The sequence below is a fragment of the Betta splendens genome, chromosome 17, assembly GCF_900634795.4.
Source record: "Betta splendens chromosome 17, fBetSpl5.4, whole genome shotgun sequence".
NCBI classification, from domain to species: Eukaryota; Metazoa; Chordata; class Actinopteri; order Anabantiformes; family Osphronemidae; genus Betta; species Betta splendens.
In genome coordinates this window covers 27,110-40,946 of record NC_040897.2, presented here as the reverse complement: position 1 = coordinate 40,946, position 13,837 = coordinate 27,110, and the positions used below count along the sequence as shown (strand labels likewise).

Genomic DNA, 13,837 nt, shown 5'->3' with positions numbered 1-13,837 from the left:
AAAATTATTTGTTGTAGCCTAAATCTCTGACAAAAATATAAGACGCAATCCAACAAAAGCTGCTCTGGCCAGACACACCAACAATTGCAGCCACTCAAGTTCAGGTCAGCCCTGGTGTACCACAGCAGAATCTGCCAAAATCAATTTCAATCAAGTTGCTGGAAACACAAACATGTTTTAGCGCTGCTTAAAGCCTACTCAAAGATTCCTTTTTGTTGCATGAAGCAGTAACACACCTCAACAACCAAAGCCAGTGGTTTCTACCTAATGCTACTTGTAGCTGGGGGCTTTTGAATTTTCTCAGCTTACCCTCGTAACCACGGTAAATTTTGCAAGAAAAAGCAAGAGTTGATTGCTGTGTGTCAATGACTAGTTACAGTGGACAGCACACACAATCTGATATGGAGTCACTTGATAGATGTTGGCTCCAAAAACATGCGTTTTCCTTTTGGATTCATCCTCCAATCAACATTGTAGAAAATTCAGCAGCTGTTACAACGCTGTTTCGCTATTTGCCTTGTTCTCAGGTTCTTTGACTCTGTAAATTCCCTTAACGGGAATGGTTTTCTTTGTTATCAAGCCACAGGAAGGAAAACTTTTACAAGGTTTTGTCTAAAAAGCTGAAATTTGAAACTCTTTGCCACCATCATGTGGCTTGCTTGTGCTGAAGTAGCTCAGCTGGGAGAGCGTTAGACTGAAGATCTAAAGGTCCCTGGTTCAATCCCCGGTTTCAGCAGGTAGTTCCCCTTTTCTTTGCTTTATCCTTTAAAAGAAAACCTTTACAGGAGGAGGCAGGGCAAGACATACCATGGAAACACAATCTGTAAGGCACTGGCCTCTTAAGACAGGCATTTTGAGTGCGAGTCCTGCCCAGGCTGGAGCAGAGGAAGCTTGCTGGGCCCATAACCCAGAGGTCGATGGATTAAAACCCTCCTCTGCTAGAGTTTTTCCATCAGCACCTATGTTGTCATCAACTTTGAGCTTGTAGCTGATCCTAGGCATAAATGACTGAACACACTCATTGCTCTGATAAGAATTTTACAGCAAAGAAACACAGTCGTTAGTCTGATAAGAACATACCAGGCAACAACTTTCAAAGCTGTGTGACTTTGAGTTCCATCACTGTTAACAGAGAGACCTGTGAAAGCACACCAGCCAAAATAAAGGAACCTTGTCCAACGTTGGGCTCGAACCCTGAGATTGACAGCTTTAGGCGTATCTGGCTGAGCTAGCCAGGCTACAAATAAATACAAATATCTACATATGAGTGATAAGGTCAGGGGGCTCTTGGTAAAAGCTTGGTGCCCTCTGGGGCCACGTTATGTCACTCGACAAAACTGCTCCATACGATGAAAGGCTGACACCAATGCTTGGCCATGATGCTCAGTGGCGGCTGAGCAGTGGCCTAAAGGCCCGGCATGTCTTTGGAGTCCCAGGAATCACAGCTGGGTTCACTGTCCCTCAAAACCTTGGGGTGCCTGATCAGACTGCGTGACGTACAGGACAACAGTCCAAATGAACACACAAACAGGGCTCAGACTTATTAATGTCCCATTTCAGGCTGCAGGTTGATGGTGAGTCTTGCTTCTCTGATTTCAATCCATTCAACCTTCACAGGCGTGCACTGGCTTCTGAAGACAGGGATTACAGGTCATATCCAGGGTTTCAACGACCAATGTCCCGCTCCCTACCACAACCACGTATGTTGCAATACTGAAGAAAAGAAAAAAACTAGTGCTGCTTGTACAAATGTGAGAGAAAATGACATCCTCTGTTTCTGCCTGGCATTGAACCAGGGACCTTTTGCATGTGAAGCTACACTACAGAAACTTTGATCTGATTCAGGCTTTGGCTTTGGCAGAGTTGGTACAGTATCTCACCTCTTCAAAGCTAATACTTAAACTCGCTGTTGCTTTATCAGAAAGATTTAATGGTTCCTTGAAAAATTATTTGTTGTAGCCTAAATCTCTGACAAAAATATAAGACGCAATCCAACAAAAGCTGCTCTGGCCAGACACACCAACAATTGCAGCCACTCAAGTTATTTGCTCTCTTTTCAAAACCATTCACCAACTTAAGCCACATTCTTCCTCAAGTACAAATTGCTGCCCCTGAGCAGAGTTAGTACAGTATCTCACCTCTTCAAAGCTAATACTTAAACTCGCTGTTGCTTTAACCCTCACGCAGCTCTCATTTTTAGACCCCACGAGGGCAACGGAGGAGGGTTTTACATCTGACCCCACAAGTGGGTGAGGATGTGCAGTGGGGGGTGGTGGTCGGGGTCACGCTGGACCCCACGAGGACACAGAAAGTGCAGGTTGGGAGGAGGGAGGAGGGGGTCAGGCCAGACCCCACGAGGACACAGAAAGTGCAGGTTAGGAGGAGAGAGGCGGGGGTCACGCTCGACCCCACGAGGACACAGAAAGTGCAGCTTGGGACGAGGGAGGAGGGGGTCACGCCAGACCCCACAAGGACACAGAAAGTGCAGGTTAGGAGGAGAGAGGTGGGGGTCACGCCGGACCCCACAAGGACACCGAAAGTGCAGGTTAGGAGGAGGGAGGTGGGGGTCACGCTGGACCCCACGAGGACACAGAAAGTGCAGGTTGGGACGAGGGAGGAGGGGGTCACGCCAGACCCCACAAGGACACAGAAAGTGCAGGTTAGGAGGAGAGAGATGGGGGTCACGCTGGAACCCACGAGGACACCGAAAGTGCAGGTTAGGAGGAGAGAGGTGTGGGTCACGCTGGACCCCACGAGGACACAGAAAGTGCAGGTTAGGAGGAGGGAGGTGGGGGTCACGCTGGACCCCAGGAGGAAAGCGAACGTGCAGGTTAGGAGGAGGGAAGAGGGGGTCATGCTGGACCCCAGGAGGAAAGCAAACGTGCAGGTTAGGAGGAGGGAATAGGGGGTCACGCCAGACCCCACGAGGACACAGAAAGTGCAGGTTAGGAGGATCCACAGGTTGGAGGATGGAGAATCTCTGTCTGGAGAATTTGTGTGTGTGTGTGTGTGTGTGTGTGTGTGTGTGTGTGTGTGTGTGTGTGTGTGTGTGTGTGTGTGTGTGTGTGTGTTTGTGTGTGTGTGTGTGTGTGTGTGTGTGGGAATACAAGGAGGGCCGTGACGTTGTGTGTTTCCAAGTAGGAAACTTGTTGTCTCCAGGTTGGAGAAAATCCCAGGTTGGAGAAAAAATAAACAAAATACCCAAATTCAAATGCTTTTGCTTTATTTTATTTATTATTTTTCTTTTACATATTACACTTTGTTTGTAAATAGTGTTACTACACTGAAAAACATCAACAATCCTTATTATTATTATTATTATTATTATTATTATTATTATTATTATTATTATTATTATTATTATTATTATTATTATTATTATTATTATTATTATTTCATTTTCTAATGAACAAACAAATTATCTTCAGGAGCGAGGGGCACAGTCTGAGCAGCAGAAGAGCAAATGTCTGTGGCAGATGTATCTCTCGCACCGATGGCAAACGTTGTTTGTTTTGCGGTCCCTCGCGCACGGACAAATTTGACACCTTTTCCTCTTGCCCTTTTGCTCCCGGTTGCTAGCGGCGGAACCGAGGGCGTCGTGTTCTCCTCCGTCACCCTCATCATCCCCGTCTTCACCCCAGACGAGGTCTGCAGTGAGGGCCTGCTGCTGCTGCTGCTGCTGCCCCGAGTCCGGAAGAGCAGGACAGGGAGCGGGAGGAAAACCCGCACGGGGGTCCGGAACCCCCTTCTTAAGCGTCCGCACGAGCGAGGCGGACGGTTCGCCGCGAGGCGGATGGCGCCTTCTGCGGATGAGAGGAGTCACGAGCGCCTTGCCCAGCTGCTCTAGAAACACCCTCCTCTTGCTGCGGTTGCCGGGCATCCAGTCCGGGTGGGCCTCCCGCCACACGACGAAAGTGTTGTAGGAAGACACGTCTAGGACGTTGTGAAACACCGCCACGGGCCAGCGCGCCGTCTTTCTCCTGCAGCTGTAGGTTCCTATCACCTTGTCCAGGTTGTCTACGCCTCCCTTGGTGGCGTTGTAGTCTAGGACGGCAAAGGGCTTTTTGTCCTGCCGTCCTGCGTCGACGAGGAGGACATCATCGGCGGCCGTGGCGGCCGAGTGTAGCGTGCTCATCAGGATCACGTTTTTGTTTTTCTTGGGCACGTAGGACACCAGGATGGTGCTGGGAGTGAAGGCAAACACGGAGGAGAAGGCGCTCCTGCCCTTGACCGAGAGGAGCGCTGGCGGCAATTCCAGCTTGTTCTTGCAAACCGTACCGAGCATGGTGAGCTCCCTGCGCAGGAGCCGCTGGCCCAGTTCGTAGGAAGTGAAAAAGTTGTCGCACGTCACGTTGCGAGGCCCGGCGAGCCCTTCTGTGACGTCCAGCACAACCCGCTGGCCCTGCTTTCTTTCAGAAGCTGTCTTTTCTCCTCCTCCTCCTCCTCCTGGCTTGCCTATGTAAAGCTGCATCTTCCAAGCGTAGCTGGACTTGGCGTCGCACGCCACCCAAAACTTGAAGCCGTATTTTGCTGGCTTGCTAGGCATGTACTGTCTGAAAGAGCAAGGACCTACAAAAAATAAAGGTGAGATTTCTAAAAATATATTTTTTTACAGAGGTAAAAAAAGAAAGCCTGCATGCTACGTGTTTTCTGCATGTCTGCGTGTGTGTGTGTGTGTGTGTGTGTGTGTGTGTGTGTGTGTGTGTGTGTGTGTGTGTGTGTGTGTGTGTGTGTTTATGTGCCTGTGTGTGTGTATGTGTGTGTATGGGTGTATGGGTGTGTGTCCAGTTTGGCGATCGTCGAAACGCAACAGCTTCGAGTAAGCGTGAAACACCTTGAGCCACGGCCTCCCCTCGGGACCTGTAGACGCCGGACAAAATCAGGAGGCCCAAATAGGCTCGCAGGTCGACTTCGTCCATGCCCTTCCAGGTGCTCAGGAGCTTTCGAGAGCCCTCCAGGTTGGTGTTCTCCAGGACGATCCTTTCCACCGCCGGGGTCACAAACATGTGGAAGGTCGATTCCAAGTCGACCGCCTGAGCCGCCGTGTACTCTGTGGGTCCCTGGGCAGAAAGAGGAGTAAGAGGGACGTTCCTCGCTTCCTCGCCATTGCGAAATGCAGCGGAGGACCATTTTATTTTCCCGTCTTTAGAGATAAAAGTTTTATCTTCTTCTTCTTCTTTTTCTTCTTCTTCATCCTCTTCCTCCTCCTCCTCCTCGAGTTCTTTTTGCTCCAGTCTTTGTACATTTTCTATTATTTCATCATCATCTTCATCATCAACATCATCATCATCATTATATTCTTTATCATCAACTTCTTCATCTGAAGTCCAGCCTTAGATCCCATCCCTCGCTGTCTTCTTGTCCTTCATCTGTTTCTGGTCCTGCTGTATCTGCTACTTCTGCTTCTCCTTTTTCTTTCTCTTCTTCACTTGACACATCTTCCTCAGATTCCTCTTCTGGTTCAGAGTCGTCATTTGATTTGCTTAAAAAAATCTGCTCTAGAACCTGTGCGGCGGTGAAACGAGCAGCGGCCATGAAGAGAGAGCGCAAAGCTGGCAGACAAGCTGGCAGGCAGGCAAGCTGGCAGGCAGGCAGGCAGGCAGGCAGGCAAGCTGGCAGGCAGGCAGGCAGGCAGGCAGGCAGGCCAATGAGCAGGGGGTCAGGCACGCAAGCATGCAGGAAACGTGGGCACGCAAGCGTCTCCCTAACACCAACTCATAAGTAAGACCAGTTTTCTCTTTTTTTGTTTGTTTTTAGTCCAAGCTACGTGAGGGTGGTGAAATAATTTGCAGGTAAAAGCACACACAAACACAAGCTTCCAAGTTGGAGGAATCTCCACCACGTTGGAGGAATCCTTCTGGTGGGATAAACTGCCGTGTTGGAGGATTTTTCACGTTGGATAAAGTGGAGAAAGTGTGTGTGTGCGTGTGGGGTCTTGTTTCCAAGTTGGAGGAATCTCCACCACGTTGGAGGAATCCTTCTGGTGGGATAAACTGCTGCTTTGGAGGATTTTTCACGTTGGACGAACCGGTGACAGGTCCCGACTCTCCCCCCAGGTTAGATGATTTTTTCCCACCACGCTGGAGGAATCCTTCTGGTGGGATAAACTGCCGTGTTGGAGGATTTTTCACGTTGGATAAAGTGGAGAAAGTGTGTGTGTGTGCGTGTGTTTGTGTGTGTGTTTGTGTGTGTGCGTGTGGGTGCGTGCGTGTGGGGTCTTCTTCCAAGTTGGAGGAATCTCCACCACGTTGGAGGAATCCTTCTGGTGGGATAAACTGCCGCGTTGGAGGATTTTTCACATTGGACGAACCCAGGTTAGATGATTTTTACATACATAAGCGAAGCACAGAAGGGCATTGGTAAGGATACCAGAGGAGCCAGACACCAACTCCTGGTTAACAGAACAGTCGCCCAAGACTGCAGAGTGCGACACACCAACCTGTGCACAGCCTGAATCAACTACAAGAAAGCCTATGACTCAATGCCACGCACATGGATCACTGAATGCTTGGAGCTGTACAACATCAACAGAACTCTAAGGGCCTTCATTGCAAACTCGATGAGGTTGTGGAGAACCACCCTTGAAGCCAATGGGAAGCCACTTGCCCAAGTATCCATCAAATGTGGCATATACCAAGGAGATGCACTGTCCCCACTGCTGTTCTGCATAGGTCTGAACCCCCTCAGCCAAATAGTAAACAAGACTGGCTATGGATACCGACTCTGGAACGGGGCCACCATAAGTCACCTCCTCTACATGGATGACATCAAGCTGTACGCCAAGACTGAGCGAGACATCGACTCGCTGATCCACACCACCAGGATCTACAGCTCGGACATCGGGATGTCATTCGGGCTCGAGAAATGTGGGAGGATGGTGACAAAGAGAGGCAAGGTAATCCACACAGAAGGGGTCTCACTCCCAGAAGGAACAATAGCAGACATTGAGGACAATTACAAGTACCTTGAAATACCACAGGCAAACGGCAACCTTGAACAGGCAACAAGGAATGCGGCAACAGCCAAATACCTCCAACGAGTAAGGCAAGTCCTAAGAAGCCAGCTCAATGGCAAGAACAAATCCCGGGCAATAAACAGCTACGCCCTGCCAGTGATCAGATACCCTGCGGGAATAATAAGGTGGCCAAAGGAAGAGATACAGACCACAGATGTTAAGACACGAAAGCTCCTCACCATGCATGGAGGGTTCCACCCCAAATCCAGCACCCTAAGACTGTACGCTAGCCGCAAGGAAGGAGGCCGAGGACTAGTGAGTGTGAGAGCCACTATATGTGTGTGTGTGTGTGTGTGTGTGTGTGTGTGTGTGTGTGTGTGTGTGTGTGTGTGTGTGTGTGTGTGTGTGCGGCGCATGGGGTCGTGTTGGACCTAGGGGGGCCGTGAGGGTGGTGGTGAAATAATTTGCAGGTGAAAGCACACACACAAACACGAAGTTTCCAAGTTGGAGGGATCTTCACCACGTTGGAGGAATCCTTCCGGTGGGATAAACTGCCACGTTGGAGGATTTTTCACGTTGGATAAAGTGGAGAACGGTTCTCGAGTTCTCTGGTGGTGAGATGATTTCGGTCTCTCTGAGGTTTTAATATGATTATGAATATGAGTGCATATGAATGCATTGTGTACCCTTTTCTTTGATTACTGTTTTATATTTAATAAATATTTAGTATTTAATCAAAAGTTTTGCTTATTTGGTCTTTATTTTCTCCCTCATAATATGATAATATTCAAATAATGTGTGTGTGTGTGTGTGTGTGTGTGTGTGTGTGTGTGTGTGTGTGTGTGTGTGTGTGTGTGTGTGTGTGCGCGCGAGGGGTCGCGTCAGACACCCCGGGAGGACGCGGTGTTCACGGGGTGGTGAAATATATATATTTTTTTTACATGTATGGGGAGCTTGGCTGCTGCGGGCACGGAGGTCTGCGTTATTGTGTCAACGCTATTCCACCAGTCTCAATGTGAGGAGTGCTGCGGTGGAACCTATTGACCAGTCGCCGCCTCATTTCCAATTTTACACAAGTTTACACAAGTTTTCCCTCGATTTCCCAGGTTTCCCAGGATTTTGTCGCAGAGAGAATACATCGCAGTACCACTTCACCTGACAAGCTTGGAACGAGCGTTTATCCACAGTCTCGTCGAAAGGTTCCAACGCTATGGCCTCTCAAGAAGGTGACCTGCAAACCGACGGCTGCGCTGTGTTCGAGCTGCGGCTCGAGCGGACCACAGACTGTCTGCACCTTCGCGTAGAAGAAGAGGGAACCCCGTGCCCGTTGGATCATAGCGGATTCCCAGACCCGGAAGGAGGCCTAGACGAAGGTCTGGAGTGTGACTGTTTGTGTGGGAACGCTCTGGCCGCTGAGGGTGCCTTGAGGGCCTTGCCATCCTGGCCAGCGACGGACGGTGTGCTCGTGTCAAGGCTCATTACAAACACCGCCACCTGCCAACGGATCAATTGGCCTTGGACCTGGGCGAACTCAGGTTCGCCCAAGGCATGGTGGGCAAATGTTACCTGCTAAACGTAAAACGATGCGTCATCTATGCTGGCGCAGGGAGACGACACTGCGACAGATGCAAAGAAGTTTGCGAGAGATTCACGGCGTATCTGACCGACACCCAGCTGGACGACGACTACGGGCGCAAGCCTCTGCTGTACATGAAAATGCAGAGCGAGAGGAGCGTGGTCGGCCCTCGCACTGCGGACAACCTGTTCAGGGAGCTGGGCAGCCGTGAGGGCATGTCGTATGAGCTGGACACCGTAGACACTCACGTGTGTGATGCGTGCGGCGTCAGGCTTTCCCGTTTCGTAACGGGTAACAACATGCTGAGAGAGCATGTGTATCATGTGCACGTTGCCGGAGTGGAGGAGTGCGACTTCCTGGCAAAAAAGTTCTCTGGCAAAGAAAGCGTCCGGAAATCAATGATAGGCAAGGAGCGTTACAGAAGGGGCTACGTGGCGTTCCCCAAGTTGATGCTGAAGGAGGCCGTGGAAGGCTATGTCGGCTTGGGCTACGAGATGCCCTGCGTCGTGTGCGGCTCGCGGCGGAGCGAGAGCCACGACCGACGCTGCGGGACGCTGATGCTGGCGCTGCGGCAAAAGTTGCTTCGCGTCAAGTTTTGATGAGCCAAGAATCCCGTTGATGAAGATTAAAAAAAAAAGGGCCCTATTCAATTTCTTTCTACGCCTGCCTCTGTTGCTTTACGCGTACCAATTAAATTATACTGTACGAAATGCGCCTTGTACTCCTTTCTTTCATAACTGTTTTATATTATTAAATAAACTTTTGGCATTTAATCAAATGTTTTGCCTGTTTGGTCTGTTTTATTTTTCGTTTAAAATGGTCAGCCCTTGCACGCAGCTGTCTGCTTGCATCATCATCATCATCATCCTCATCATCATGTTCATCATCATCATCATCATCATGTTCATCATCATGTTCATCATCAGTGGGCCTGTGGCACGGGTGGAGGTAGAAGGGAGGAAAGGAGAAGGAAAAATAAAAAACAAAGAAAATGGGGTCGTGCCTGTGTCATGATCGGGGTTTTTGTTCTAGTTGTTTCCTGTTGTCACGCCATGTCCTGTTTTATTTTGTTAAACTTCCTGTTCTCTGTCAGCTGTCACTTACCTGTTCCCAGTATCCACACCTGTCAGTAATTACGTAATCACTCTGTGTATTTAGCCACCACCTGTTCCCATAGTCCTTGGCCAGATTGTCGAGTTTCCCGAGTTTCATGAGTTTTGTGTTCCGTGTTCCTCGTGTTTTGTTCCCGTTTGCTTTCACCGTCGTTTCCTGCCTGACCCTGGACTACTATCTGACCATGAGTTTTGCTTTATCCCTGCTTGTACTTTTGCCGTGACCTCCCGTGTATCGAACCTCGCCTACGTACTGGACTCGAGATCGCCTGCCCCCCTTTGTACCTTTTGCTGAGCCTTTTGTGTATGACCTGGACCGTCTGACTCCGCTTATAGCAATAAACCTTTGTTTGATCATTATCCTGCCTCGGTGCTGTGCATGTGGGTCCTTTATCTGCCGTTCCATGACAGAACAATCTGGCCAGACTTGGACCCAGCCAGCACTCAGTCTCCGGTCAGGTCAGTGACTGTTTTTCTCGTTTCTTTTTTTTTAAACGGCGAGTATTATTCACCCGAGGGAGCATGGAGTTTACCTGCGCCGAGCTACCTAGCGAACTACAAGTTTATTTTAAGATCCTCGCGGAGGATTACCGAGGGGCGGTTAACCCGGAAAACCAGCGCAGCGCCGTGGAGGTGGCGATACTGACTCTGGAGGACGAGGACAGCGTGTTAGACCGCCCCAGTGTTCGTCGCCTCTATGAGCGGTTGTGCGCAAGGTTCGAAGAGCTAAGCGACGCGCTCCGCACCACGCCAGCGCCGGTCGCACCGCCGATGGTTTCGGTTTCCTCCTCCCAGCCCCGTCGGACCGTCGTGTCTGCACAACCTGCCCAGCTCCATGTTTGTTCCGCTGGGAGGATTTCCTGCACTCATGCGGTCCCCCGTCTCCAGCCCAGCCGCGCGCTGTTCAGTCTCCAGCCCAGCCGCGCGCTGTTCAGTCTCCAGCTCAGCAGCGCGCTGTTCAGTCTCCAGCCCAGCCGCGAGCTGCTCAGTCTCCGGTCAAGACGCGAGCTGCTCAGTCTCCAGCTCAGTCGTGTTTTGCCCAGTCTCCAGCTCAGTCGTGTTTTGCCCAGTCTCCAGCTCAGTCGTGTTTTGCCCAGTCTCCAGCTCAGTCGTGTTTTGCCCAGTCTCCAGCTCAGTCGTGTTTTGCCCAGTCCCCAGCTCAGTCGTGTTTTGCCCAGTCCCCAGTTCAGCCGTGTTTTGCCCAGTCCCCAGTTCAGCCGTGTTTTGCCCAGTCCCCAGTTCAGCCATGCTCCGCTCAGGTTCCAGTCGCCGTTCAGTTTCGCCACGCTCATGCTCTAGTGCAGCCCTGTCACGCTCAGGTTCCAGCCCCAGTCCAGTCGAGCCCAGTCCAGGCTTCAGCCCAGTCGAGCCCAGTCCAGGCTTCAGCCCAGTCGAGCCCAGTCCAGGCTTCAGCCCAGTCGAGCCCAGTCCAGCCGAGCCCAGTTCAGGTCTCAGTCCCAGTCCAGTCGAGCCCAGTCCAGGTCTCAGTCCCAGTCCAGTCGAGCCCAGTTCGGGTTCCAGCCCAGTCGAGCCCAGTCCGGGCTTTAGCCCCGCTCCAGTCGAGCCCAGTCCAGTCGAGCCCAGTCCAGGTCTCAGTCCCAGTCCAGTCGAGCCCAGTCCAGGTCTCAGTCCCAGTCCAGTCGAGCCCAGTCCAGGTCTCAGTCCCAGTCCAGTCGAGCCCAGTCCGGGCTCTAGCCCCGCTCCAGTCGAGCCCAGTCCAGTCGAGCCCAGTCCAGTCGAGCCCAGTCCAGGTCTCAGTCCCAGTCCAGTCGAGCCCAGTTCGGGTTCCAGCCCAGTCGAGCCCAGTCCGGGCTCTAGCCCCGCTCCAGTCGAGCCCAGTCCAGTCGAGCCCAGTCCAGTCGAGCCCAGTCCAGTCGAGTCCAGTCCAGTCGAGTCACGGTCCAGTCCAGTCGAGTCACGTCCATTCGAGTCACGGTCCAGTCCAGTCGAGTCACGTCCCAGTCCAGTCCAGTCACGCTCAGTCCTTGTCCCAGTCAGAGGGCACCGTCCGTCTGACAACTGTTAGTTCCACCCAATCAGGCCCGACGTCTCCTCCGTCGAGCTCGGCAGCTGTAAGCAGTCATGCCGGCTCCGGAGGGGACGCCGTCCCAGTTCCTGTCGACCCGTTAGGGGTCGTTCCTGTCCCCGTCGGCTCCAGTAAGGACGCCGTTTCAGTCCCTGCCGGCTCTTGTGAGGAGCCTGAGGGCAGCGCCGCCGGCTCCTGTGAGGAGCCTGAGAGCAGCGCCGCCGGCTCTAGTAAGGACGCCGTTCTTGTTCCTGTCGGCCATGTTGAGGCCGTTCCTGTTCCTGTCGGCCATGTTGCGGCCGTTCCTGTTCCATTCGGCCATGTTGCGGCCGTTCCTGTTCCTGTCGGCCATGTTGCGGCCGTTCCTGTTCCTGTCGGCCATGCTGCGGCCGTTCCTGTTCCTGTCGGCCATGTTGCAGCCGTTCCTGTTCCTGTCGGCCATGTTGAGGCCGTTCCTGTTCCTGTCGGCCATGTTGAGGCCGTTCCTATTCCTGTCGGCCATGTTGAGGCCGTTCCTGTTCCTGTCGGCCATGTTGAGGCCGTTCCAGTCCCTGTCGGCCATGTTGAGGCCGTTCCAGTCCCTGTCGGCCATGTTGAGGTCGTTCCTGTCCCTGTCTGTTCCGTAGTTCCTGTCGGCCCGAGAGAGGTCGTTCCAGTCCCTGTCACCCTCGGAGCCGCAGCGCCCGCCGGCCTCCAGGAGGAGGCGGCGCCAGCTGCAGTCCCTGCGCACCTCCAGGAGGGGGTCGCGCCCGTCGCAGTCCCGGCGGACCTCCAGGAGGGGGTCGCGCCCGTCGCAGTCCCGGCGGACCTCCAGGAGGGGGTCGCGCCCGTCGCAGCCCCGGCGGACCTCCAGGAGGGGGTCGCGCCCGTCGCAGTCCCGGCGGACCTCCAGGAGGGGGTCGCGCCCGTCGCAGCCCCGGCGGACCTCCAGGAGGGGGTCGCGCCCGTATCACCTGCATACTGGCGGCACCGGCTCCGGCCCCGCACCTGCATCGGTTCCTGGCGGCCCGGCTCCGGCCGCATCAGCATCGGGTCCCTGGCGGCCCGGCTCCGGCCGCATCAGCATCGGTTCCTGGCGGCCCGGCTCCGGCCGCATCAGCATTGGTTCCTGGCCGCGGTGGTCCAAGGAAGACGCCGCTGGTTCCTGGGTCTCGTCGCGGAGGTCCAAGGAGGACGCCGCTGGTTCCTGGGTCTCGTCGCGGAGGTCCAAGGAGGACGTCTCCGGTTCCTGCCTTGTCCTTGTCTCGGCTGCCGGACGGGTGGCCTCGCCTTCGGCGCCTCCTGCTGCGTGGATGGCGCTGCCTCCTACGGCGACGTCCGCCTCGACTCCTCAGCCTCTCGGATCGGCGTCCGCCTGGAGGACATCGCCATTCGGGGTGGTCGGCCCAGCTCAAGGGCACAAAGAGGGCCACCTGGGCTCAGCGGCGGCTGAGCAGGATCTCGCCACGCCTTCACCCCCCGTGAGGGAATCCCTGGACTTCGTGTCTTCCCCGTTCATGGACTTTGTTATGTGGACTCTTGTTTGGCCCTCCTCCGGTCCTCCCTCCACCCACCCTGCTCGTTCCCCGTGAGGGGAAGGGATTCGGTCCCTCCTCCTGGGACCACCCTCCGCCCGCCCTGGTTTGGGGGGGGGGGGGGATTCCGTGGGCGCCGTGGAAGGCGCCAAAGGGGGGGGGGTACTGTCATGATCTGGGTTTTTGTTCTAGTTGTTTCCTGTTGTCAAGCCATGTCCTGTTTTATTTTGTTAAACTTCCTGTTCTCTGTCAGCTGTCACTTACCTGTTCCCAGTATCCACACCTGTCAGTAATTACGTAATCACTCTGTGTATTTAGCCACCACCTGTTCCCATAGTCCTTGGCCAGATTGTCGAGTTTCCCGAGTTTCATGAGTTTTGTGTTCCATGTTCCTCGTGTTTTGTTCCCGTTTGCTTTTACCGTCGTTTCCTGCCTGACCCTGGACTACTATCTGACCGTGAGTTTTGCTTTATCCCTGCCTGTACTTTTGCCGTGACCTCCCGTGTATCGAACCTCGCCTACGTACTGGACTCGAGATCGCCTGCCCCCCTTGTACCTTTGCTGAGCCTTTTGTGTATGACCTGGACCGTCTGACTCCGCTTATAGCAATAAACCTGTGTTTGATCATTATCCTGCCTTGGTGCTGTGCATGTG

At 53.2% G+C, this 13,837-nt stretch overlaps 1 non-coding gene across 1 annotated transcript; it reads left to right on the top strand.

Annotated features, from left to right (window-relative positions):
* Positions 1-663: 663 nt before the first annotated feature.
* trnaf-gaa (transfer RNA phenylalanine (anticodon GAA)) lies at positions 664-736 on the top strand. Its single transcript has one exon. It is a non-coding gene; the product is annotated as a tRNA-Phe (tRNA).
* The last annotated feature ends 13,101 nt before the right edge of the window (positions 737-13,837 follow it).